The sequence below is a fragment of the Festucalex cinctus genome, chromosome 16 (genome assembly GCF_051991245.1).
Source record: "Festucalex cinctus isolate MCC-2025b chromosome 16, RoL_Fcin_1.0, whole genome shotgun sequence".
NCBI classification, from domain to species: domain Eukaryota; kingdom Metazoa; phylum Chordata; class Actinopteri; order Syngnathiformes; family Syngnathidae; genus Festucalex; species Festucalex cinctus.
The window spans coordinates 847,313-872,108 of NC_135426.1; the positions used below are offsets into that span (position 1 = coordinate 847,313).

Here is a 24,796-nt window from a genome sequence, read left to right on the forward strand (position 1 = left end):
GCTGGCAGCCAAGGAAAATACTTTTTTTTTTTTTTTTTTTTGTGCCCTCTTGTTTGTCTGCTGAGGCTGGGGTGTATGTGTTGTGACGGGGGGGGAGCAAGTGTGTCAGTGTGGCTGGCCCGGCGGATACACAGCTCCTGTTGATAAGCAGGATTAGCGGGAGGGGACAGGTGACGGGACCAAATCGGCTGGAGGTCACACCTCACTCTGCGAACAAACAAAGGCTCCGGCCCATGTGACGTACGCTACATTGGGAATATTGAGTGATGGAGATGCACAAGTGGGGCTAGTCAGCTGTCATGATGGTCCAGGCCTGACTAATCGCAGGAAGATGACCGTGAGGCAGGGATCAGTCGCGTCTTCTACCTCTCGACATACGCCTCCCCCATACGGGGAAGTTTGCCAACAGCAACAATCAGACGTCGGACTAGCCCTTTCCTTTGCGGTATCAAACAGTGGCAGTGTGTTTAGGACTCGACTCCCACTTCATCCACAGGCTCTTTTCCTGTCTCGGGAAGGAACGCACATGACGGCTCAACACAGTCACGGCGGACAAAAGCAGGGTGAGAGCGAGAGGGGGGGAAAACAAGTACAGAACAGCCGCATTCCTGACTAAATCTGAGCCTTGACTGCCTGTGTGGGCTCCTCCCACTTCCTTTACAGGAACTGTCCGTCACCCTTGGAGTCAAGCGTCCAAGAAAACAAGGGAGGGAGGGAGAGAGGGGAACACCACTCTTTCCTTTGGCCGGTCACCCCACCCAGCCGGATTTCTTTCCCTCCTCTGTGCACTTCCTAAACAAACCCGAGATAGAAGCAGAGCGAAAGCACTGAGCGACGGCTCCGTTTTGACAGTGACGCTACACAGCTGCGACCCCACGTGGACTCTGGGTGGCGACGGTGAGCTCACACACAGTCTCAAGAGTGCGGGACACACTGGCCTCATTGTGCCGGGAAGAAGACGACCTTTTTAAGCTTGCGCGAGGGAAAACCCAGATTCTGTGTTGTTTTCATTGTGGTTTCTGCAGCCAGCACTCTGAAGTTCAGGTTTGTTTTTTTGTTTTTTTTTGATAGGGGAAAAATGACAAATTCTAACTAGAGATCGACCGATATGCTTTTTTCAGGGCCGATACCGATTCCGATTATCGGTAGTCAAGGAGGCAGATAACCGATATTTGAAGCCGATATTCATTTGCAGTAAAAGTTAAAATGTTGGCACCAAATTTTTGAATAATGCAAAGCCTAACCGTTCTTTACAATGGATTCTCACACTACACTTTTCATTTTACATCCTTCTATCTGCAATAAGACGGTGGTGGCGGGGGGAGTTAAATGTGGGGGCCAATGTGACATTACCTTTTATAGCATTTGGGATACTTGTAGTTTTATTCTATAAATGTTATATTTTTATATTTTGAAGTAATAGGAGGAACCCTGTCATTCAAAATGTGCATCAGCTGTGGCATTACTTATTACTACAGCAAAAATAAATAAAAAAAATTCCATGAGAAAAACTATTCATCCCTGAACACCATATAGTTCTTGTAGACCTTATTATGATTATTGTTACCATATAGACAGTTTTGATAAGCTGAGGATCTTAAATCGAGAACAGCAATATCATGCTACTCCTCTCCACAAGAGAACTGTCAAAAGACACTTCATCATGTGCCACTTAGGATGCCCCAATCAACGCAGAAAAAGGTCGAGTAAAATAACTTGGTTATAATAATAGTAAGAATAACTTGGTTAAACAGACATTGTTGCGGTGGACCGCTGCCAGTTTCTGCTGTTTAATGTGTTTTACACTTATAGACACGTGTGTGTATATGGGCACACTATTCTCTCACTACTGTACTGTACTGTATCACTTAATGGCACAGATGTACTTGTCTAAGTAATAACTGGGCTGCAACATTGCTAATTCACATTAACAAGCACTATCTTAGCTGTCCACATGAATAGTTACTAACACACGAGAAAGTTATACAACACACCAAACATGAGCTCATTATTCAAAGTATGAGGCACGTAACGAAATTACATCACTGAACATTAATTGCAGCCGTGTACGGCCGTAGATGTTGCATATTAGTGGCATCCATTGAGAGGATAATGTCCCAAATGACGGCAGACATGACGTGAAAAGAGAGACAAAACGAGCAAATAAGCACACTATACTTTAGTGCACTTCTCTACTAATGCCTAACATACGGAAGAGAAGACGTTCGTGTAGTTAAACGGTGTTTGAGACACTTAATTTGTTACGGAGCGGACTTTAACGAGGTGCACAACGAGCTGTCAATCAAATCGACGTCGAAGCTTAAGGCACACAATGGCAAACCAGTGCGACAAATAAACACAATATAAAGTAACTAAACGCTATTTAGTGTCATTGTGGCATCTCACTGCATAATAACCGCTATGCAACAAGTAATGGACGTGACCCAGAATGCAATGTGTGCGTCACGAGAGGTAAATATAATGACGTTACTCTACTCTTAACATGGAACTAGACAATATAATAATGACAACTGTTAATATTTGGAACCTTTCTAACAAACATTATTTACTTAATTAAGTGAAAATGTGTGTGATTCCCTCCCCGAGTAGTTCAAGTAGCGAATTAGCTACTGGGTGTTAGCCTACATGCTAAGCTGAACACACCACTGTTAGCTAGCGGGGATTCAATGCAAGGCAATGCAGCTCCATTCATATAGTGCATTTAATACACAACATAATTCAATGTGTTTAGCTTATCATGGTGAAACGATCGGCGGAGTCTCTTCTCTTTTAACTTACCTTCGAAGCATGTGTCTGTCGCGTTGTGTACGTGGGTGCGTGTGTGACCGGCTACTGTGATACAGGCATACACTACTGATTGGTTCTGGCTCTTGCACGGCTAACCAATCAAATGCTGCTATGGGCGTTACATTGCTGGAGTTGGACTCCATAACAGACAGAGACGCTCTGGGCTGCATTCGGAGCGAAAAGACGGAGTTTTAAATGGATCGCTCATATCGGCCGTCAGATTAATAAAACAGACTGATACCGATATGTACCAATATGTCAAATATCGGCCCCGATTATCGGCCCGACCGATTATCGGTCGATCTCTAATTCTAACACCCCCTCTTCTCTATGCCAAACAGCAAACAGATGTGCCTTGACAAGGTCCTGGTAGGCGGCTGCAGTGACTCAGCTAGCTAGCACACCAAGTATGACCCGGATGGAATGTTTCCACGGTGACAATGACACACATCCGGCCTGCTCTTTGTAGAAAGAAAGAAAGAAAGAAAGAAAGAAAGAAAGAAAGAAAGAAAGAAAGAAAGAAAGAAAGAAAGAAAGAAAGAAAGAAAGAAAGAAAGAAAGAAAAAAAGCCTTCAAGTGTGTGCCATACATCAATACATTCACTGAGGCGGGTGTATGCATGCATACTAGTGTAGTAAACTGCTGTGCGCATAAATAGAAAAGCCCAGCAAGACTCTTCAAAAGCATTTCGGAGGACAATGACAGACGGGTGGCTGTGTTTGTGCTCACTACCTAGCAACTGGCCAAGGGGTGAAGGGGCACTTCCGTAGAAGCCTATTAAGAAAACGAAAGAACCTCTCCAGGACTGCCTTTACAAGCGTGTCAAAGTCTTGTGCTGTCAACTATAGTGTCTATTGGCACTCTCCATAAACATCAACAGGACCACCTCCTTAGAGAAACGAGAAAAGGATTTGGTTTGGCCAATGGTTCGCACCGGTGTCTAGGTGTGAGATGATATATTGATATCGTGATAAATCGTGATACTTTGTCTCCCGATAGATTACTGATTATCTATGCAAGTATCGTGATATTTGTAGTTAATATACAGCCACTCTAACGGCTCCATTGTTCATTACTTCTTGAGCAATTATTGGTGGGCCACTAGAGGGAGCACCTCATAAGAGTGGCGGGGAAATGTACGGAAGTCTTCAGGCGAAGAAGTTTTTATCATTATTATTATTATTATTTATTTATTTATTTTTTATTTATATTTATTTTATTATATATTTTTATATTATTATTTTCATTATTATTGATTTATATTATTTCATAATTAGTTGTATCGTGGATTTATTAACTGACCAATATAAGGATAATCGCAGCATCGTCAGATTGTGAGCCTTGCATCGCATATCGTATTTTACTTTTCAGAGGTTCCCATCCCTACCGGTGTGTATCAATAAAACAACCAAAAGGCTTTGACGGGTCTCTGCAGGTCTTTTATGACAAATTGTGCATTGTGACGCCTCTTGAAAAATGTGTGCGACCCAGAAGCACTCATGCCCCCAAGGAGGTTGTCAGGCCTTGGCGGAGGTCGGCCCTCCTGTCAAAAAGCGGGATCTGTTACAGGGCAGCCAGTGGCACAAAAAAACAGGTCACCTGAGCCGAGCCTCCTCCGCCCAGCTGGGAGATCACGTGAGCGCGTCAAGGTGAACAGGAAAAATGCACCCCAAGCGCGCACACACACACTCTTGTACATATATCTTTGTGAGGACATCCATTGACATAATGCATTTCCTAGAGCCTTACCCTAACCGCAACCATCAAAAATGATTGCCTAAACCTAACCCTTACCCTAACCCCAACCATAACCCAATTCAAACCTAAACTCTAAAACCAAGTCTTGACCTTCAAAAAGAGGTCTTGCAAAGTGAGGACCGGCCAAAATGTCCTCACTTCACAAAAATGTCCTCATTCTGTTGGATAAAGACGTATTTTGGTCCTCACTATGTATTATGTACAAGAACACACACACAAACATGCCTCTGTTTATCTTTGACCAATTAGTTATAAACCTCCAGGAAGGAATAATGATGCATGTATCCCCTGATGGACGCAAGGTGGGCCGGGCCACAGTCATCTCCAAAGCTCCTGTGGTCTCCACCAAAAGGTAACAAGATGACAAATGATGCCAAAAGTCTGAACAATAACAAAAATAACTCAATTTGGCCAAAATATGCTTGTGCGTGTTGATTTGACAAGGATTGTGTATTATAGTTGGAGAAGGCAGGAGGTCGTGTCTCATCCAACATGACAGCAGCATGCGTCACGCAGTCTTTCCTTCTTGGGTGACGATTTTAAGGGTATTTCGTTTTCAAATAATACAAATGAAAAAAAAAAAAAGTCTGCTTTTGTGTCACTTTTATCCCAATGAAATGTATATGCGTGTGCAGTTGCTTCCCAGTGAGTGTGTCGGCGCTGCAGTGAGGGCTGCCGGTAGGGGTGTGGAGGCGACAACGTTACTATTATGTTACCACAACAGGCTGGCCGCGGACGCCATTTTCCTGCCGCTTGTTCGTCGTCGAGAAGCTCGTGGAGGCACGCCAGCCGCGGCGAACCACTATTCCTCGCGCTCGGCCGCCTCGCTCCCCGCACTGGCGAGCCCAAGTAGCAGCCCGTCCGACGACTCTTTTCTTTCTGCGTGCCGATGTGTCGCCTCGCCTGCGCGTTCGTCGAAAGCGAAGCTTGCCAGCTAATCGGCTAGCAATTATGTGGGCCACTTTGGACGGAGTAAAACGGCGGTGGGAGCATCGCGTCGAGGCAAATGCGCCCCACTCGAGTCGTGCGACGTGCTTACATTGAAGAGTTAGACGCATTGATAAGCGGACGGTAATTCCACTTTGTGTCGTCAGTGAAGGTCAAAACAAGCGGCGAATACGTCATGGATGCTAGCTGGGCTAAGCTAGCCGCTCAATGGAAAAGTGGGCTAATGTTTTGTATGCACATAAACAGTAAGAAGCGATCACGTCTGCGCTGGTCGACGACACTCGCGTGTAATTGCAATACAATTACTCACTAATGGGTTACTTAAAAAAAATACGGCACCTTTTTTAAACATATATTTATTTAATTACAAACGGTATGACATAGGGCGTCCCCTCCCCCATGCTTGCAGCACACGAGCCCAATACACAATTTAGAATGGACAGCATATCACTTTGCTAATTCACAAGTCAATTTCCGACACAAACAGCAACATTCCCTTCTCTTGGGGGAGCTTTTCTTCCTATTATTAAATCCATTTTGCCTCGTCTAAAAAGCTCCTAGGAGTATGAGGTCACTGCGCAATAAGGCATGCATTTCAGCAGCAGCTGCTTACATGCAACATGGGGACTGCGAATAAATATTTGTACACGTTTGTTTACATGAATGTTGAACCTTATTGTTTCGGAGTTCGGATGGAAATGAACTGCTGTGAGCGAGCGAGCGGGATGGGAGTTACGTCGACAACATTTAAGTTTGCAACTAAGGCACATTTATCTTGTTGACTGGACACAAGCTCTGGTCGGTTTGCTTAAAACGCGTAGTTAGGGACTAAGAATAAAAAACAAGTCGATGTAAGCATCCACGTGAATTATGTGTAAAGGTTTGGGGTTGAAACGGTGCGCAGTGTGGCCCGCAACACACGGTGCCGAACCACGGCCGCTGTCATATGTCCGAAGACGGAACACCTTCATTACAATGGGGGGGGGCACACATTGCACCGAGTTCGATCTCAACGTAGCTTCTATTTTATTGATCGTCTTAACAAAGCCTTGACATTTTAAAGCGTTACAACCCCCACCCCCGAGTCGTGAGGTTCAAGCAGGGTTATTTCGATCTCTGCCGACTTGTTTTCAATTCAGCCAACACTGCGATATGCATATTCAAACAATACCACTATACAACTTTTTATGACGTTTAATTAACGTACGGCCACTCAAACGTTGCCACTCCGCATCTGTCAAGCTAATTTTGGCTAATAGCCTGTGCTAGCCAGTAGGAAGCAAGCAAGCGCTCTTTTGCTGTTGCCAACTTGAACACATTAGTATATTCTTACGTCACCTGGGTATTTCTCCTTAAATGATTAGTCAATTCCTGAGCACTTCTAGACACAAGTGCGGTTGTGCTACACACAGCTGATACAACGTTAGCAAGCATTAGCGTGTTGTACAAGATAAAGTAAAGCCAACAATAGCCTTCCAGGTCGGATTTGTGCTAACCTGACATTAACAACAAACTGCTGTGTACTAACCGTGTTATATCCACGTTGGAGGGGTCCAGGGAACGAGTTTGGCAGTGGGGCAAGACCCTCGTCGTTGTCCACACAGCCTCCCTCCACAACCAAAACAATACTCGTGTCCACACACTGCGGATCACTCGCAAAAATAAAAATAAAAAAATAATAATAATAATATTTAAAAAAAAAAGCAAATCTCCGAAAAGGTTTGGATTCTCAACCTCGTCTTCGCTAGTCCTCTCCTGCCCACAAAAAAATCCGCGCCGCCCCCGGTGCTGCACAAGGGAAGGAGGCCCAGGTCGGCAGAAGAATTGAGGGGGGAAGCGTTAAAAACAAACTATTCGCTGGGCAAAGAGCGACTTTTAGAAATTAGATCCCCCTCAAAAGCAGTCTCTTTTTCCCTTTGCAAAAATGGCGGCCCTGCCAGGACTGTGGTGACTCCGCCTCCCACCGCTCTCCCCCTCTTGCGGCCGCCCTCCCTTGCCCCCGCCCCTCCACCTTCCGTCAGTAAGAGCGACGCCCCGCCTCCACGTGCTGCGGGGTGACACGGTCCATTTCACAGGGCCCGCCGTGCGCGATGCGCGCGCAACCCTCTGTTTCCTCTCCTGAGAGCGGCCGTTTGTCTTTTATTTCAAAGATGAAATCTCATTTTTCAATTGAGTGCTACTATTTTTATAATCAGCTGTGTAATTAATATGTGGCTTGTCTTTTATGTTCTCGCAATTATAGAAAATATTAAAATAAAAAATGTTGCAGCGTGCAATCCTGCCATTACGTCATCTGTATTTTTTTATAACATGACAAAAACGTGAAAAATAAAATACTACATACTCACCAGAGATGCTGATTATCAACTGATGTGTTTTGCCAGTCACACTTGGCTTGTTGACCAACCAAACGGACATTTTATGACATTGTGTGTGTGTGTGTGTGAATATATGTATGTATGTATATATATATATATATATATATATATATATCAGAAGCAGTGCAGCTAAGAGATCCACTATGAGACAACTTACTGATGGGAATAAATGAATCTAAATTAGAATTTAGGTTGTAAATGTTTGTAAATGCAGATGACTGCTTTTGGTAGTTCAGGCTAGGAGAGAAAGCCCTGAGGCCTACCAGGTTTTTCTTCTCTCCTTGTAGTTACTAGTATTTCTTGACAAATGTGTCGCATGCCTGGATGAAGAGCAGCAGGGCCAAATTCCCGAACCCAAAGCAGCAAGATAGCTAAACTCTTATGTAATCCTTTACACAAGTGTTTTGAAATACTTTTATGAGAAAAAACAAACAAACAAAAAAAGTATCAACTAGAATGACACATCAATTAACAATGAGAACAATCTGTTATGTGTTCAAATCGTTGGCCTTTCGCATTTATACATTCCTGAGGTCGCGTTTGTACACTCAAGGACACTTTTGACACAGAGGTCTTTATTGTTCCCAATTTCTTGCATGCTTCGCCAGTAAATTAACGTGTCATCAAATAACACAATATGGTTGTCTTGATATACCCAATATTTGGAAAAATACCACAGAGGAAGAAATAGGTTGTGGGATAGGTGCAGATATTCCTGGTGGCCATTCACTGTGAACCCAATGAGGACAATCACAAGTTCACAACGGAATGTGGCTGAAGAGAGCAGAATTATTATCGGATACTTTCAACAATAGACATAATTGAACATATGTAGCAACAAAAGTCAGAAGGGGGTGTCATGGGTCACTACTTTATTGAACTGATAGACTTGCATAAACGCGGTGCATCGCATCATATGGAATGTCTCCAATCTCTATATGACGTCGTGTCAAGCCTGTGTAGAATTCCCTTTGACATCACAACGTTGGCGAGGATGTCCTCATCGATTACATGCAGCGCGTTCCCCTCCCCCACAATCAAAGTGCAGTTCCTCGCGCATGCGCACTGGCGTCACAGCAGCGGCAGTTTTTTTTCCGAGGCGCAGCACAGCAAAGCAAACAAGAGGCTGCCCGTTTCTCCCCTTTGCATTCCTTTCTCTTATGTTTAGCCCGACGCTAAGTTGGCCGTGGAGCGACTTAAAAAGTCAGCTGTTTCCAGCCAGCGTCAAGGCGGAGGTGCTCGGGGGAGGACACAGCGCGTAAACTGCCCGAGAGGAGAAAACTTTTCAATCAACTGTCGCCTGTTTTTTTTTTTTTTTTGTTTGGGTTTTTTTTTTTCCAACAACCTTACGATGATGGCATATTAATGACAGTCACTCACAAGAATCAAAGTAAAAGCGTGTTGATTTTTTGTTTTTTGCCTATGTGCGTGAAGCAGTTTGATTTCGATGACATCATGCGTTTAGTATTCAGTGGGCGGGCTCTGAGCTGTGAGGGGAGAGGGGCTCAGCCGGAGAGCCATCTCGGCGCCATTAGCCAAAAAATGTCGCAGCGAAGCACATCGACAACAGCTCCTTTAATTTGAGGCATTTTGAGGTCCACTTGACGCCACTGCGTACATTTCGTATGTAGTGGATTAGCCGTATCGGGCTTTTAAAGAGGATGTATCCCTTGTTCTAATCACTCGAGCCCGCCGTCGACGAGAAACAAGATGGCGCCCACGTCTTGTGTGAGTGCGGAGCTCGTGCACGGCTGGGCGGAGGCGCGGGCATGCGCACTGGCGACCTACTGTCTTAGATTTCCTGTTTCGTGCTTGTGCAAAGGCACAAACATTCGTGATTCCTATTACGGTACTTTTCCACGCTAATTAGGAGATTTTAAAGCCACAGTTCGCCCTTTTTATTTCAGTTTTGGCGAAAACTGCTGAAGCTCTTATTTCGTTGTCTAAATACACAAAACATCAAAGTAACCATCATTTTTGTATGATATCAAAGGGACAAGAGCTACAGTTTTGTGCACACTACCAATAAACAGGACACAGGCAGAAAGTCCCCAGCCAGTAATAAATATTTGCCCCATGACTCCATCTAGTGGATAAAAACGAACACACTGACATTCCCTGATGAAGAGTTGGTGCTTTATGATAATAAAATGTATCTTCCAGTAATAAATCAAGTTAATTCATTATACCTGGAAATTTTATTCTCTAAGGTGGTATAAAATTATTCTTATTATTATTACACTTCATTATACATCTAAATAAGCTCTACAATACGGAACTACTGCACTAACTCAATTTCTTGCATGTATTTAGCTATTTTCAGTTTTATGTATTGTATTTCACATTTATTTGCCAAACCTTATTTCTTGATTTATTTCTCCGTCTAGTCTAGTGCAATGTACACTGTCTAAGTACATTTAAGTTGTATTTCACTTTCATTTAATCTTTAACAACTATAGCTACTGTATTTGTTGCTACACGTTTATTTATTTTTTTTATTTTTATTTTTTTTTATTTTATTTTATTATTTTTTTTTACGTGTAACCCATTCCATCCATTTTCTTAAATCTCTCCAAATGTTACTGTTAGGATGGGGGTGCAGGGGGGACCCAAATGCAGGTACGACGAGACAAGAATGGCAGGTGCAAGTATCTTTAATGAGCAGAGGTGAGTGGAACAGGCAAGCGGGCCAACTTGATCTGGAGAGTGTCCGCAGGGTGGAGGATGACCAGGAGCAGAGAAACAGGTGGTGAGCGGGTGAACCGGCCGGTAGGCAAGCAGGCAGGCAGGCAAGCAGGCAGGCAGGATGGCAGGCAGGATGGCAGACAGGATGGCAGGTGAGCAAGCAAGGCGGGAGCCGGTGGAGATGACCTGGACAGGAGGAACACCAATAGTTAAGGAGCGAGCCAAGCAAGTGAGTAAGTAAACTGGACACAACTGACTGGTGTACTACTCAAGACGTACTTTTTTTTTTTTTTTTGTGTGTATGTGTGCGTGCGTTTGCGTGCGTGCGTGCGTGCGTTTGCGTGTGTGCGTTTGCGTACGTGCGCGTGCGTGCGTGCAAATACGTATAAATTTATACTCATTCATTCACCTAAAACCTTATAAATATCCCATTACCCTTCGCCTTAACCAGGTACTTCAGAATCTTGCCAGAGTCGTGAGGTTTAAATGGTCAGGAGACCAGAGAAAAGGTCAGGAAAAAAAAAGAAATAAAGAGAAAAGAAAGGTAAATCAAAGTGAAATCCAGCACCGACCAAACACTTCCTGCCTTCCCCATGATTACAAAATCAAAGTCTTACGCCAACCCCGGAAGCCTCTAAATTCCAGCAAATTTAGCGAGATCTCAAGAGCCCAGAGGAAAAACTAAAGAGAGGAAGGAGGGAAGGATCGATAAGGCAGAGTGAGATCCATAGAAGCCAGTACATCCAATCCATCAAGGTGAAGTCCAGCACCAACAAGACCCCTCCTGCGTGGTTACAAAACCAGAGTCTTATGCCAACCCCAGAAACCTCATACTTCTAATAAATTAAGATCTCAAGTGACCAGAGGAAAAACTAAAGAGAGGAAGGAGGGAAGGATAGATAAAGCAAAGTGAGAACCACAGACACCAGCACCAACTGATTCAAGGGGCTGTGGGAGGGAGAGGGTACTTCTGTTGAGTTTCAGTAGATGCTGGTGCGACGGATCTGGCATGCATAAGGACCACCACCAAAGAAAGAAGCCGTCAACCGCGGTCCAGCAAAGCGAGGAGGAACACCAATAGTTAAGGAGCGAGCCAAGCAAGTGAGTAAGTAAACTGGACACAACTGACTGGTGTACTACTCAAGACGTTCTGGCGCTGAGCTGTGGTCCGGGGCTGGCTTAAGTAGGCTGGCAATGTGATTCTCCACACCTGGCTGCTGCTCCAGCTGCTTCCCATCCGCCTAATTAACTGCCTTGTCTCTCTCACACACCCACACACACACACAGGAAGGAGGGGAACGGGGCTCATGAAGCCGTAACCCTGACAGTACCCCCCCCCCCTTACGGGCGCCACCCGGCGCACGCCGATGGTTAAAGTCCGCGATGAGGGACTTATCCAGGATCCAACTACCCGGAACCCTGCTCCTTTCCTCCGGGCCGTAACCAGCCCAATCCACCAGGTATTGGTAGCCACGCCCCCGGCGACGGACGTCCAGCAGGCGGCGGACCTTGTAGGCAGGGCCGCCATCCACAACCTGCGGGGGTGGGGGGGTGGGACCCTGCGGGGCTAATGGACTAGAGACAAACGGTTTAACTTGTGATACGTGGAATGTCGGATGAATACGGAGAGAGGTAGGCAACTTGAGTCGCACAGCACAAGGGTTGATTATTTTCTCGATTTCATATGGACCTATGAATCGAGGCGGCAATTTTCGAGAACTAACCTTCAAAGGGAGGTCTTTGGCATTCAGCCAAACCTTCTGGCCCACGGTGTAGGAGGGCGCCGGCAAGCGGCGACGGTTAGCTTGTGTCGCCGAACGAACTGTGGACTGGAGGAGAGAGGCACGGGCTCGTTTCCAGACCCTGGCACAGCGGCTCAAGTGGGCTCGAACGGAAGGGACTGCCAGGTCCTTCTCCTGGGCAGGAAACAGGGGAGGTTGATAGCCTAAGGAGCAGCGGAAAGGTGACATACCTAGGGAGGCGTTAGGCAGGGCATTGTGGGCGTATTCAACCCAGGGGAGAAAGGTGCTCCAGGCGGATGGGTTTTGGTGAGACATGCATCTGAGGGAGGTCTCCAGTTGCTGGTTTGCCCGTTCAGACTGGCCATTGGTTTGGGGGTGGTACCCAGATGAGAGGCTCACTGACATGCCCAGGGCTGAACAGAAGGATTTCCAGACAAGTGATGTAAACTGAGGACCCCTGTCAGAGACTATGTTATGTGGTATGCCGTGGAGACGAAAAACATGTTGAACTAACAGGTCTGCAGTTTCTGTGGCTGAGGGGAGCTTGACCAGAGGGACAAAGTGTGCGGCCTTGGAGAATCTGTCAATGATAGTAAGAATTACAGTATACCCATGAGATGGGGGGAGACCGGAGACGAAATCAAGGGCAATATGGGACCAAGGACGACTGGGGACCGGCAATGGACGGAGGCACCCAGCACTGGGTCTGGTGGAGTTCTTGTTGCGGGCACATACGGGACAGGCTGCGATGTACTCCCGTGTGTCAGCCCCCATGGTGCGCCACCAGAATCTCTGATGAAGAACTGACAGGGTTCTCCTCACTCCCGGGTGGCATGTGAGGCGAGAGGCATGAGCCCATTTGAGAACCTGCGGGCGGACATTATCAGGGACAAACAGAGTTCTCGGGGACCCACCTCGAGGATCTGGTTGCTCTTTCTGCGCGTTCTTGACTAGGGTCTCTATAGTCAGTTCGACTGATCCCACGAAACAGGTGGGCGGGAGGATAGATTCTTGATCCTCCTTGGGCTTTGTGGTAGTAAACTGGCGGGATAAGGCATCTGGTTTGGTGTTCCTGGAACCTGGGACATAGGATAAGGTGAAATTAAATCGGGAAAAGAAGAGGGACCATCTGGCCTGTCTGGGGTTCAGTCGTTTGGCAGCCTTAAGGTACTCTAAATTCTTGTGGTCCGTCCATACCACAAAAGGTACTTCTGCTCCTTCTAGGAGATGCCGCCACTCCTCCAAGGCGAGTTTGACGGCCAGGAGCTCTCGGTCCCCAATACTGTAGTTGCGCTCTGTCGGGGATAACTTGCGGGAAAAGAAGGCACACGGATGTATCTTACCATCCTCTGCATGGCGCTGGGACAGTACGGCTCCAACACCTGTCTCGGACGCGTCAACCTCTACGATGAACTGGTGTGAGGGATCAGGATGGACGAGGACAGGAGCTGCCGTAAACCGGTGTTTGAGGTTGGCAAAGGCGGAATCTGCCTCTTGAGACCAGCGGAAAGGAATTGAAGTGGAGGTAAGAGCTGTGAGGGGGGCCGCAACATGACTATAATTCCTAATGAATCTTCTGTAGAAATTAGCAAAGCCTAGGAAACGTTGAAGCTGCTTGCGATTAGTTGGTTGTGGCCATTCTGAGACTGCCGTTAACTTGGCTGGGTCCATACACAGTTCTCCCTTAGAGATTACGTACCCCAGAAAGGTGGTCTTGGAGACATGGAACTCACATTTTTCTGCTTTGACGTAAAGTCTGTTCTCTAGGAGCCTCTGGAGAATTCGCCGAACGTGCTCCTCATGCTCTGACTGGGATCCTGAGAAGATTAAGATGTCATCCAAGTAAACAAACACAAACTTATTGATCATATCTCTGAGAACATCGTTCAGCAGAGCTTGGAAAACTGCAGGGGCGTTTGTTAGTCCAAAGGGCATGACCAGATATTCATAGTGTCCAAGGGGGGTGTTGAAGGCAGTTTTCCATTCATCCCCCTCTCTTATCCGGACCAAGTGGTAGGCGTTGCGCAGATCGAGCTTGGTGAAAACACACGCGCCGTGGAGGGGAGTGAATGCGGATTCAATGAGTGGAATGGGGTATTTGTTCCTGACCGTGATCTCGTTAACCCCGGGTTTTCACTGGATGCGGTTGCGGTGCGGTGCGTCTTGACTGCGTGCTCCGGACGGGTCAATTTTTTTGTCAATCCACACCGGCTCCGCACAGCTGCGGTCCGGCAGCTCCGTCGCCGCCCACTTCCCAACGTGTCTCGCGGGACCGCGCGCGCGCGATCATGTGGCATTTCACAACGACAAACATACAGAATGTCTGTGCTCAACAGAGAAGCAGAAAGAGAGGTGGACTTCTTTTGATTTAACTTTTTCTTCTTCTTCTGCTATGAGATTCCATGCAGCATCCTTTTTTTGGTTGTCCTTGTAAAGTATATTAATAACGAGAGTCGGGTCAGTGCGGGTCCACTCTTTATTTCTGTCTTCCCCGTCCGGCTGCCGCTCAGTACGGCAAGCGAGACGGGCACAACAAGCAATCGCGAACATCAAACTCACAATACATTACAGTCCTTATAAAAAGGATGTGCCGTGTCATATATTATTTTGTGGTTTTCCACCTCCAATATAAACCTCTCCTCGTCCATGTTCGCTGGTGTCTAAACCGTGAATGAGCACATGGCCCGGCGACGCCCACGTCACGTTTTGCTGAAAAACTTGCGAAATAGGAGCTGGCGAGTGTTTTATTCTGAAAGGTAACCGGAAATTTATTTTGAAACTGCCTCGGTCTTCCTGTCCCGCTCGATGTGTTTTGTGCTAGCTTGCCATTTGCCGGAGGCCTACCGCTGCGGCGTCCGGCAAAAATAGAAAATAGGTCTATCCTTGCGGAAGGCTTGCGGCACGCCGCAGGCCTTCCGCAGTCGACACGCAACGCACCCGCAAGCGGTGTAAACTGCACCATTCGAATGAATGGAATCTAATTGCTTGCGTCGCCGGACCGCACCGCAACCGCACCGCAACCGCAACCGGTGAAAACCCGGGGTAAGTCCCCGGTAATCTATGCATGATCGTAGAGTCTTATCTTTCTTTCCAACGAAAAAAAAACCAGCACCAACGGGAGAGGACGAGGGGCGGATGATGCCTGCAGCCAGAGACTCTGTGATGTATTTCTCCATCGCCTCCCTCTCTGGTCGTGAGATGTTGTAGAGACGGCTGCTGGGAAGGGTGGCACCTGGCAGCAGATCAATGGCACAATCGTAAGGCCTGTGAGGTGGTAGTGACGCAGCTCTGTCCTTGGAAAAAACCCGACTGAGGTCGTGATAGCAGCGAGGGACTGTACTGAGATCGGGGGGTTCAGGTGCCTTAGTGCTCTGGATGGGAACTTGGGCTGAACGCAAACAACCCTCATGGCAGGTCTCACTCCATGCAGTCTGTTTTGGGATGGCCCAATCAATCTCAGGATTATGTTTCTTGAGCCATGGTAACCCCAATACCACGGGAGACCGGGGGCAATCAAAAACAAAGAGGCTGAGCTCCTCAAAATGGTTACCAGAGAGACAGAGGGAAACAGGCGTGGTTTGTTGCGTGACATGGCACAATAACTGTCCGTTAAGCGCAGTGGTTCTAAACGGGGTCGACAAGGGGCGCGTCTCTAACCCAAGTTCTTTTACCAAACTGTAGTCAATGAGGTTCTCGTCTGCTCCGCAATCGACTAATGCAGAAACTGTCCTGGACTGGTGCTGGTGTGACAAGGTGGCTGAGAGCACTAAGCGATGGGATGAGGAGCTGTTTGTCTGGCTCACCAGTCTCTCCCCAGTTACTGGTGAGCCCCCCCTTTTACTGGTCTTATCTGGCAAGACTGAATGAAGTGACCTCCTTGACCGCAGTACAAGCATAACCGGTTACTAAGTCTCCGTGCCCTCTCCTCCTGAGTCAATCTGGCGCCCCCTAGCTGCATTGGCTCTGGAGTGTCGGCGGGACGCAAGGCTAGCATGGGGGCTACATTGGGCTGAATGGCTGGAACTGCTGGCGGTGAGACGGGGCGCGGAGCTGGTGCCGAACGGCGCTGTCTCTGACGTTCTCTGAGCCGACAGTCAATACGGATAGCTAGCTCAATGAGACGGTCTAGGTCCGCGGGTTCGTCGCGGGAGGCTAATTCGTCCTTAAGAGAGTCGTTAAGGGCGCGAAGGAATACCTCCTGGAGTGCTTCATTATTAAAGTTGCTCTCGGCTGCGAGCGTACGGAACTCTACTGAAAACTCAGCTACACTTCGGGAGCCCTGGCGGAGAGACATCAAACGTTTAGCTGCTTCCTTACCGCGCACCGGGTGGTCAAAAATCTTCCTCATCTCCTCCGTGAATGCAGGATAGGAAGCGCACACCAGTGATTGACGCTCCCATTCGGCGGAAGCCCAGGCGAGCGCAGCCCCTCGAAGGCAACCTATCAGGTAGGCGATTTTTGCACGATCAGAGGCATAAGAATGGGGCTGTTGCTCAAAAACTATAGCGCATTGTACCAAGAAGGCTCGACATGAACCCAAGTCGCCGTAATAAGGCGCCGGGGCGGGGACAAAGGGTTCCTGAGCTACCTGTGCTTGTACGGGTGGAGTGTGAGTGGGCGGCTGTGGCGGCGGCGAGGAGAATTGTCCGTGGGTCTGCAACATTGCCAACTGGTCTTGGACGGAAGATAATACTTGGGAAAATTCCTTTACCTTTGCGAGGAGAACATGAAGGGCTTGGTCGTGTTGTTCGAGGAGTAGTCCTTGAGCGGCTTGGTTGCGTTGGGCGGGGTCAGTACCTGCGGGGTCAATGTTTTGGCCAGAACGTAATGTTAGGATGGGGGGTGCAGGGAGGACCCAAATGCAGGTACGACGAGACAAGAATGGCAGGTGCAAGTATCTTTAATGAGCAGAGGTGAGTGGAACAGGCAAGCGGGCCAACTTGATCTGGAGAGTGTCCGCAGGGTGGAGGATGACCAGGAGCAGAGAAACAGGTGGTGAGCGGGTGAACCGGCCGGTAGGCAAGCAGGCAGGCAGGCAAGCAGGCAGGCAGGATGGCAGGCAGGATGGCAGACAGGATGGCAGACAGGATGGCAGGTGAGCAAGCAAGGCGGGAGCCGGTGGAGATGACCTGGACAGGAGGAACACCAATAGTTAAGGAGCGAGCCAAGCAAGTGAGTAAGTAAACTGGACACAACTGACTGGTGTACTACTCAAGACGTTCTGGCGCTGAGCTGTGGTCCGGGGCTGGCTTAAGAAGGCTGGCAATGTGATTCTCCACACCTGGCTGCTGCTCCAGCTGCTTCCCATCCGCCTAATTAACTGCCTTGTCTCTCTCACACACCCACACACACACACAGGAAGGAGGGGAACGGGGCTCATGAAGCCGTAACCCTGACAGTTACTGCGTGTTCAGCTCATCTTGTACAACCCGCGTTTGTGTGTCGTCCTTTCCCCTCCTGTTTTCTCCTTCTCCTGTCTCTCTCTGTCTGCGGCTGCGCAGACGAGGCGGAGCATGTGCTCCGCGTGCAGTACCACCCCCAACCACCATCCTCCCCTCCCTCTCTGAGCATGGCAGCTGAGACACTGCCAAATCTTGCTTCAGACACGTGAAAAAGAGAGAGCGACATAGGTAGAGAGAGAGAGAGAGAGGAGGGGGGGGGGATGACGGTGCCGGTTCTCGTCGTTCACTTCAAAGAACGGCTCTTCGTACAGGCTCGTTCGCGACCGACACATCACTCGATATCTTCTGCATTCGTTTACATCGCGACTCCACTTCTTGCAAGCTGTGCAGCAATGTTTGGATTTTTCTACTTAAACATGAAGCGATTTGATGGTCATGTTTTTTTTTGTAGTGTTTATGTAGTTACATTACATCATCCATGAGCTATTTTAAACATAAACTGATGCAAATCGTCAATTCTGTGAGGTAGTTATGAACTTTGAATGAGGAAGTTGTGATTGATGAAGTTTGTCATCATCATGCAGGGTTTCAAACTAATTGTTATTATTATTTATTTATGTCATGTTTCGGTTTTGTTTGGGTTGGGTTGGGTTTTTGTTTTATTTTGTTGAGTGTTGGTTGTCTGGTGTTCCTGTCTTTTCCCCCCAGTTTCGTTATGGTTAACCTTGTCCACCTGCTTGTGTCTTCCCTTCCTGGTGTTTATTGCTGATTGGTTCCCCCTCCCTGCTGTGTCTCCCAGGTGTGTCCTGTTATTGTCATTAGTGTTGGTATAAGGGAGTGGTGTTTGTCTCACGCGGGTGTGGGAGCATTGTCTGCATGTCTTCATGTTTGCATGTTGTATCACAGTGGTGTCTTTTTTTTACCAAGTCTACCAAGTCTACCAAGTCTACCACGCCACGCTTTCCAAGTCTTCCAAATATTCCACGCCACGCCTTCCAAGTCTTCCAAGTATTCCACGCCACGTCTTCCAAGTCTTCCAAGTCTGCCACGCCACGCCTTCCAAGTCTGCCACGCCACGGCAAGTCTGCCACGCCAAGTCTCTGCATCACGCCACGCCAAGTCTCTGCATCACGCCACGCCAAGTCTCTGCATCACGCCACGCCCAGTCTCTGCATCACGCCACGCCCAGTCTCTGCATCACGCCACGCCCAGTCTCTGCATCACGCCACGCCAAGTCTCTGCATCACGCCACGCCAAGTCTCCCAAGTCATCCACGTCACGCCAGGTCTCCCAAGTCATCCACGTCACGCCAGGTCTTCCACGCCACGCCAAGTCTTCCAAGTCATCCACGCCAAGTCATCCACGCCAAGTCTCAGCCTCAGTCCACGCCAGGTTCATCATGCCCTTTCTGCCCCCGTTCGTCATACCAGTTCACCCCCAGTTCGTCATGCCAAGTCTATCCACGTTTCACACAGTCAATAAAGTCATTCTAGTTGCTGTCATTCCACTTCTCCCTGCCTGTTTATTCCGCCTCTGGGTCCATCCATTACACCCCACCGTAACCCCGGGTTTACACCGGTTGCGTGCGCGGTGCGTCTTGACTGCGTGCTCCGGACGCGTCAATTTTTTGGCCAATCCCCACCTGCTCCGCGCAGCTCCGTCGCCGACCATTTCCCGCCGTGTCTCGCGTGACCGCGCGCGATCATGTGGCATTAAAAACAACGACAAACACACAGAAAGTCTGTGCTCAACAGAGAAGCAGAAAGAGAGGTGGACTTTTATTATTTTGTGGCTTTCTACCTCCAATATAAACCTCTCCTCGTCCATGTTCGCTGATGTCTAAACCGTGAATGAGCCCCTCGCACGTTAACTCCAGGCCCGTCTACGCCCACATCACGTTTTGCTAGCATGCTTGCGAAATAGGAGCTGGCAAGTGTTTTATCTTGAAAGGTAACCGGAAATTTATTTTGAAACTGCGTCGGTCTTCCTCTCCCGCTTGATGTGTTTTGTGCTAGCTTGCCATTTGCCGGAGGCCAACCGCTGCGGCGTCCGGCAAAAATAGAAAATAGGTCTATCCTTGCGGAAGGGCTGCGGCACGCCGCAGCTGAGACGCAGTCGACACGCAACGCACCCGCAAGCGGTGTAAACTGCACCATTCGAATGAATGGAATCTAATTGCTTGCGTCGCCGGAACGTACCGCAACCGCACCGCAACCGCATCCAGTGTAAACCCGGGGTAACAGAATGCTCCCACCAACCCGGACCCAGCGGAAGCACCAAGTCCCTGTTCCGGCTCCGCGCCGGCCTCAAGTCCCCGTTCCGGCTCCCCGCCGGCCTCTAGTCCCCGTTTTGGCGCCCCGCCGGCCTCAGGACCCCGTCTCGGCGCCCCGCCGGCCTCAGGACCCCGTCCCGGCGCCCCGCCGGCCTCAGGTCCCCGTCCCGGCGCCCCGCCGGCCTCAGGTCCCCGTCCTGGTGCCCCGCCGGCCTCAGGTCCCCGTCCCGGCGCCCCGCCGGCTTCAGGTCCCTGTCCCGGCGTCCCGCCGGCTTCAGGCCCTGGTCCCGGCGCCTCGGCCGCCCTGTGCCGCTGCTGCTGCTTCAGCCCCTGGCCTCTTCGCCTGTGCCGCTGCTGCTGCTTCAGCCCCTGGCCTCTTCGCCTGTGCTGCTGCCGCCCCTGGACTCTACGCCTGTGCCGCTACCGCCCCCGAGCGTAACTCCGGTGCCTCTGCCACCGCAGCCCCTGGCCGATTCGTCTGTGCCGCTGCAGCCCCTGGCCCCTCTGTCCCTGGCCGACGCAGCTCCTGGCCTCTCTGTCCCTGGCCAACACAGCCCCTGGCCTCTCTGCTCCGGGGCGATGCACCCCCTGGCGTCTCAGGTCCCCTTGTCGCGGCCAATTGGCATCTCAGTTCCCCTCGTCACGGCAGAGTTGCCGCCTTCTCCAGCTTCCTCGTCTCGACCCAGGTCAAGTTCCCAGCTTCCTCGTCTCAGCCCCAGGTCAAGTCCCCAGCTTCCTCGTCTCAGCCCCAGGTCAAGTCCCCAGCTTCCTTGTCTCTGCCCCAGGTCAAGTCCCCAGCTTCCTCGTCTCTGCCCCAGGTCAAGTCCCCAGCTTCCTCGTCTCTGCCCCAGGTCAAGTCCCCAGCTTCCTCGTCTCTGCCCCAGGTCAAAGTCTCTGGGCCTGTGGTCCGCCCCGGCCAGCACAGTTACGGCGGCGGATCTGGGACCCAGCGCCTGGCGGCGCAAGAGAAGGGCCCACCGCGTGGACCGGCCCTTGGCGGCGCCACCCCTGTTTCCGCCCCTTGAGCCCGCATTAATGCCGCCGCCTGGGCCGCCCCCCGATGCGGATTTCATGGACTTTTGTAAGGCAGTCTTTCGCCCCTTAGTTGCCTCATATTCTTACCCTGGTTGAGGGCTGTGTGTTGCTCCCGTTCCCGTCCCCGCTCTCCTCGTTTTGGCTTGTTTTTTTTGGGACGTCTGGGAGCCGTCCCTTGGTGGGGGGGTACTGTCATGTTTCGGTTTTGTTTGGGTTGGGTTTTTGTTTTATTTTGGTGAGTGTTGGTTGTCTGGTGTTCCTGTCTTTTCCCCCAGTCTCGTTATGGTTAACCTTGTCCACCTGCTTGTGTCTTCCCTTCCTGGTGTGTATTGCTGATTGGTTCCCCCTCCCTGCTGTGTCCTGTTATTGTCATTAGTGTTGGTATAAGGGAGTGGTGTTTGTCTCACGCGGGTGTGGGAGCATTGTCTGCATGTCTTCATGTTTGCATGTTGTATCACAGTGGTGTCTTTTTACCAAGTCTACCAAGTCTGCCAAGTCTACCAAGTCTGCTACGCCACGCCTTCCAAGTCTTCCAAGTATTCCACGCCACGCCTTCCAAGTCTTCCAAGTATTCCACGCCACGCCTTCCAAGTCTTCCAAGTATTCCACGCCACGCCTTCCAAGTCTTCCAAGTCTGCCACGCCTTCCAAGTCTTCCAAGTCTGCCACGCCAAGTCTCTGCATCACGCCACGCCAAGTCTCTGCATCACGCCACGCCCAGTCTCTGCATCACGCCACGCCCAGTCTCTGCATCACGCCACGCCCAGTCTCTGCATCACGCCACGCCCAGTCTCTGCATCACGCCACGCCAAGTCTTCCAAGTCATCTACGCCAAGTCATCCACGCCAAGTCTCAGCCTCAGTCCACGCCAGGTTCATCATGCCCTTTCTGCCCCCGTTCGTCATACCAGTTCACCCCCAGTTCGTCATGCCAAGTCTATCCACGTTTCACACAGTCAATAAAGTCATTCTAGTTGCTGTCATTCCACTTCTCCCTGCCTGTTTATTCCGCCTCTGGGTCCATCCATCACACCCCCACCGTAGCAATTTATTTATTAATTTTTTTTCACAGCAGCACAATGGCTCCCAACCTGAAATTTTAGGGGTGCAACACTGTAAGTCAACTTGCCAAGTAAATATATTCATTCCAAGTAAATATTCATTCTACTTTCTTTTTTTTTTTTTTTGCTATCTTACTGATAAGTGGGCTGACTGACTTCTGGAGCAGAAGCGTTTTAGCGTTTAGAATCAAATTCCTGCTGAGGTCACCCAATAATATACAGTAACTCGCCCCTTGAAGGTAACATGAATGATTGACAGCTATGAGGAAGCTGTCAATCATGACTCCAAATCCAAGACACAAGTATTCCGTTACAAAAAAAGTATTTGTCAATGCAAGAGATTATAAAAAATACTAGCTTGTTTCTAATACCATAACCTCTTCCAGCAAATCTTGAAAATACAGTAATAAATTGAATAGTTGAGTTGAAATGAAACAAACGTCTATCATACATGTTATTATCAAGCCAATATTTCTTTTTAATGGTTATTCCTCTCTATATCCAAGGCATACAGACAATTTGAAATGTGTAATATTATTGTAAGGCACTGAAACATTAGAATTGATCTTAAATGCAGAGGGGGAAAAAAAACTTAATGATTCAATTCAAATGTATTACACATAAATACTCCAGGCTCCAGCCTTCCTGGGTGGAGTTTGCATGTTCTCCCCGTGCCCATGTGGGTCTTATCCGGGTACTCTGGTCTCCTCCCACATTCCAAAGACATGCATGGCAGGTTAACACCCCCAGTACCCCCGCGACCCATATGGGGTCGAGTGGTTAACACTCGGACTCCCAGAATTTTCTTTTTTCGCTGCATGCCCCCCCCCCCTTTGCAGAACTAATGATTTCCAGTCAGATGAGAGAAGGAGCCGGATCAGCCCGTCCAAGTTGAATTGATATGTTGTTTTTTTTTTTTTTTTTTTTTTTTTTTTTTTATGCAAATTTAAAATAAAGCAAGGTATCTTATCCTGGACGGGGTGAGTAGCTAATCTTTGTTTTGTTCTCTGCTGCTGCAGTTAAATTACTACTCACCATTTTTGTTATTTGATTGTTATTTTGATTGTTGTTAGTTGAAGTTTTAGTTTTGTTTCTTGTTTATTGTATGGAGCCTATTAATTTGTTCAATAAAATGAGAAAAAAATCATTTTCTTTGCTTGATAATTGTTGCTGTTTGCAGTCAGTAGAGTGCAATATTTAATTCACCAAGTCATTTATCAAGATGTATGGTAAATTTGTCGTAAATATTTAAAAGAAAAGCTAAAGTTAAAAGAGCCGTAGAGAGTCTTTTTACTGAGCCGATCCAAATGAATCGCCTCACCGAAAAGAGCCGAAAATCCCATCACTAAAGATATCTTTGTTATGTATGTTCTCTGGTGTGCTTTGTCTCCCCCTAGTGCTTTGTACTTGTGAACAGTAGGTGGTGCCCTTGGATCACACCTGTCACCAATAAGCAATCAGCAGCTATTTAAGGCTAGCTGCAGCAGTCTGCTTGTGCCAAAGGATTGTTTGCTTTCTCCCATGTGCCCATCAGCTGCCTGTGCTTAGTGTTTGTGTATTTTCTAGCGATGTTCAAATGAAGCCTCATGAAGCAATGAAGCTTTGCAGCCAATTGGTTTGCACATGTAGCAAAGCTTCATGGTGCTTCATTTACTCTATGGCGCCATCAAGTGGTCTAAAAGCCCAAGAGGTCAACATTGTTAAGAATTCAATGGCTATTTGCTTAAGACAAAGATTTGAATGTGCTTGTGTCAGTAATTTAGTATGTGAACAAAATACAACAATTGCTAAGGATAATTTGTTATTCATTTTTATTCAGAAATAATAGCTTTCCCACAGTGGCTGGCTTTAAACGGTTTCTTTTTTGAACAATATTTCACCAGCTTTAGAAAATATTCTTTCACAAGGCACAGATGAAGCTGGGGTGTGGAGAAATGCGAGTGCCAGTTTATATACATTTGTTTAGGTATTTTCATGTGTCTCCCAGTACACGAATAGATTTTTATTAGGGCCCGAGCAGCGACCGCTGCGAGGTCCCTATTGTTTTTGTAAAAATTATTAGGGCCTGAGCAGCTGCCGCTGCTGGCTGTTGATCATGCCCCACACCGAATATTGTAACTTTTCGCCAAAGGGCGTGGCCGCTACGGTGACGCAAAGTCTGAAGATTTTTCGTGACAATAAAAACTGCATTAACTTGACCGAGATGATCCGATCTTCTCAAAATTTCACACATTTGATGAGAGTCCAGCCCTAAAGACATCTACGAACTTATATTTCATCTTACTGATAGCGGCACCTAGTGGCATTTTTTTTCTTACGAATTTTCTTCTACGTTTTTGTCCAAACACGTTAACTGGACCTACCTCAGATTTGCTCAGATGAGGGTTTCAGCCTTCATGATGTCACAACACGAAGTTTGTGAGTTTTCGCTAATTGCTGTGGGCGTGGCTAAGCGCTGTTCGCCAAGAAAACAACGCCGGTTTTGAGGGTCTAAACATGCACAGAAACTCATGAAACTTGGCACACACATCTGGCCTGGTAAAATGAGCAATATTTTATTGTTGATTGTGCTATTTTTACAAAAATGACTCAATAGCGCCCCCTAGAAATTTTTAACAAGCAGCGCCGGTTGTACGTTTAACGACGAATATTTTTAGGTGTATGAGGGAGCCCAAGACCTACAAAAAAAGTCTCTTGGACCCATATGCT

At 48.2% G+C, this 24,796-nt stretch overlaps 1 protein-coding gene and 2 long non-coding RNA genes across 6 annotated transcripts in view; 1 reads left to right on the forward strand and 2 right to left on the reverse strand.

Annotated features, from left to right (window-relative positions):
- Positions 1–7,526, reverse strand: part of kmt2e (lysine (K)-specific methyltransferase 2E) — a 73,130-nt gene extending 65,604 nt beyond the window's left edge. For 2 of the 4 annotated variants that reach the window (XM_077498906.1, XM_077498903.1), the window contains exon 1: positions 7,043–7,526. The gene's annotated coding sequence lies outside the window, so the exon portion shown is untranslated. Of the gene's footprint in view, positions 1–5,282; positions 5,595–7,042 lie in introns of those variants that run through there. The other 2 variants (XM_077498905.1, XM_077498904.1) reach the window with 2 other exon arrangements.
- LOC144003087 (uncharacterized) lies at positions 119–7,864 on the forward strand. Its single transcript, XR_013278885.1, has 3 exons — positions 119–563; positions 664–1,044; positions 3,150–7,864. It is a non-coding gene; the product is annotated as an uncharacterized LOC144003087 (long non-coding RNA).
- A 9,171-nt stretch (positions 7,865–17,035) lies between these two features.
- LOC144003181 (uncharacterized) overlaps positions 17,036–24,796 on the reverse strand; it is a 32,241-nt gene continuing 24,480 nt past the window's right edge. Inside the window, exon 3 of the long non-coding RNA XR_013278903.1 lies at positions 17,036–17,448. This is a non-coding gene — a long non-coding RNA (uncharacterized LOC144003181). The remainder of the gene's footprint in view (positions 17,449–24,796) is intronic.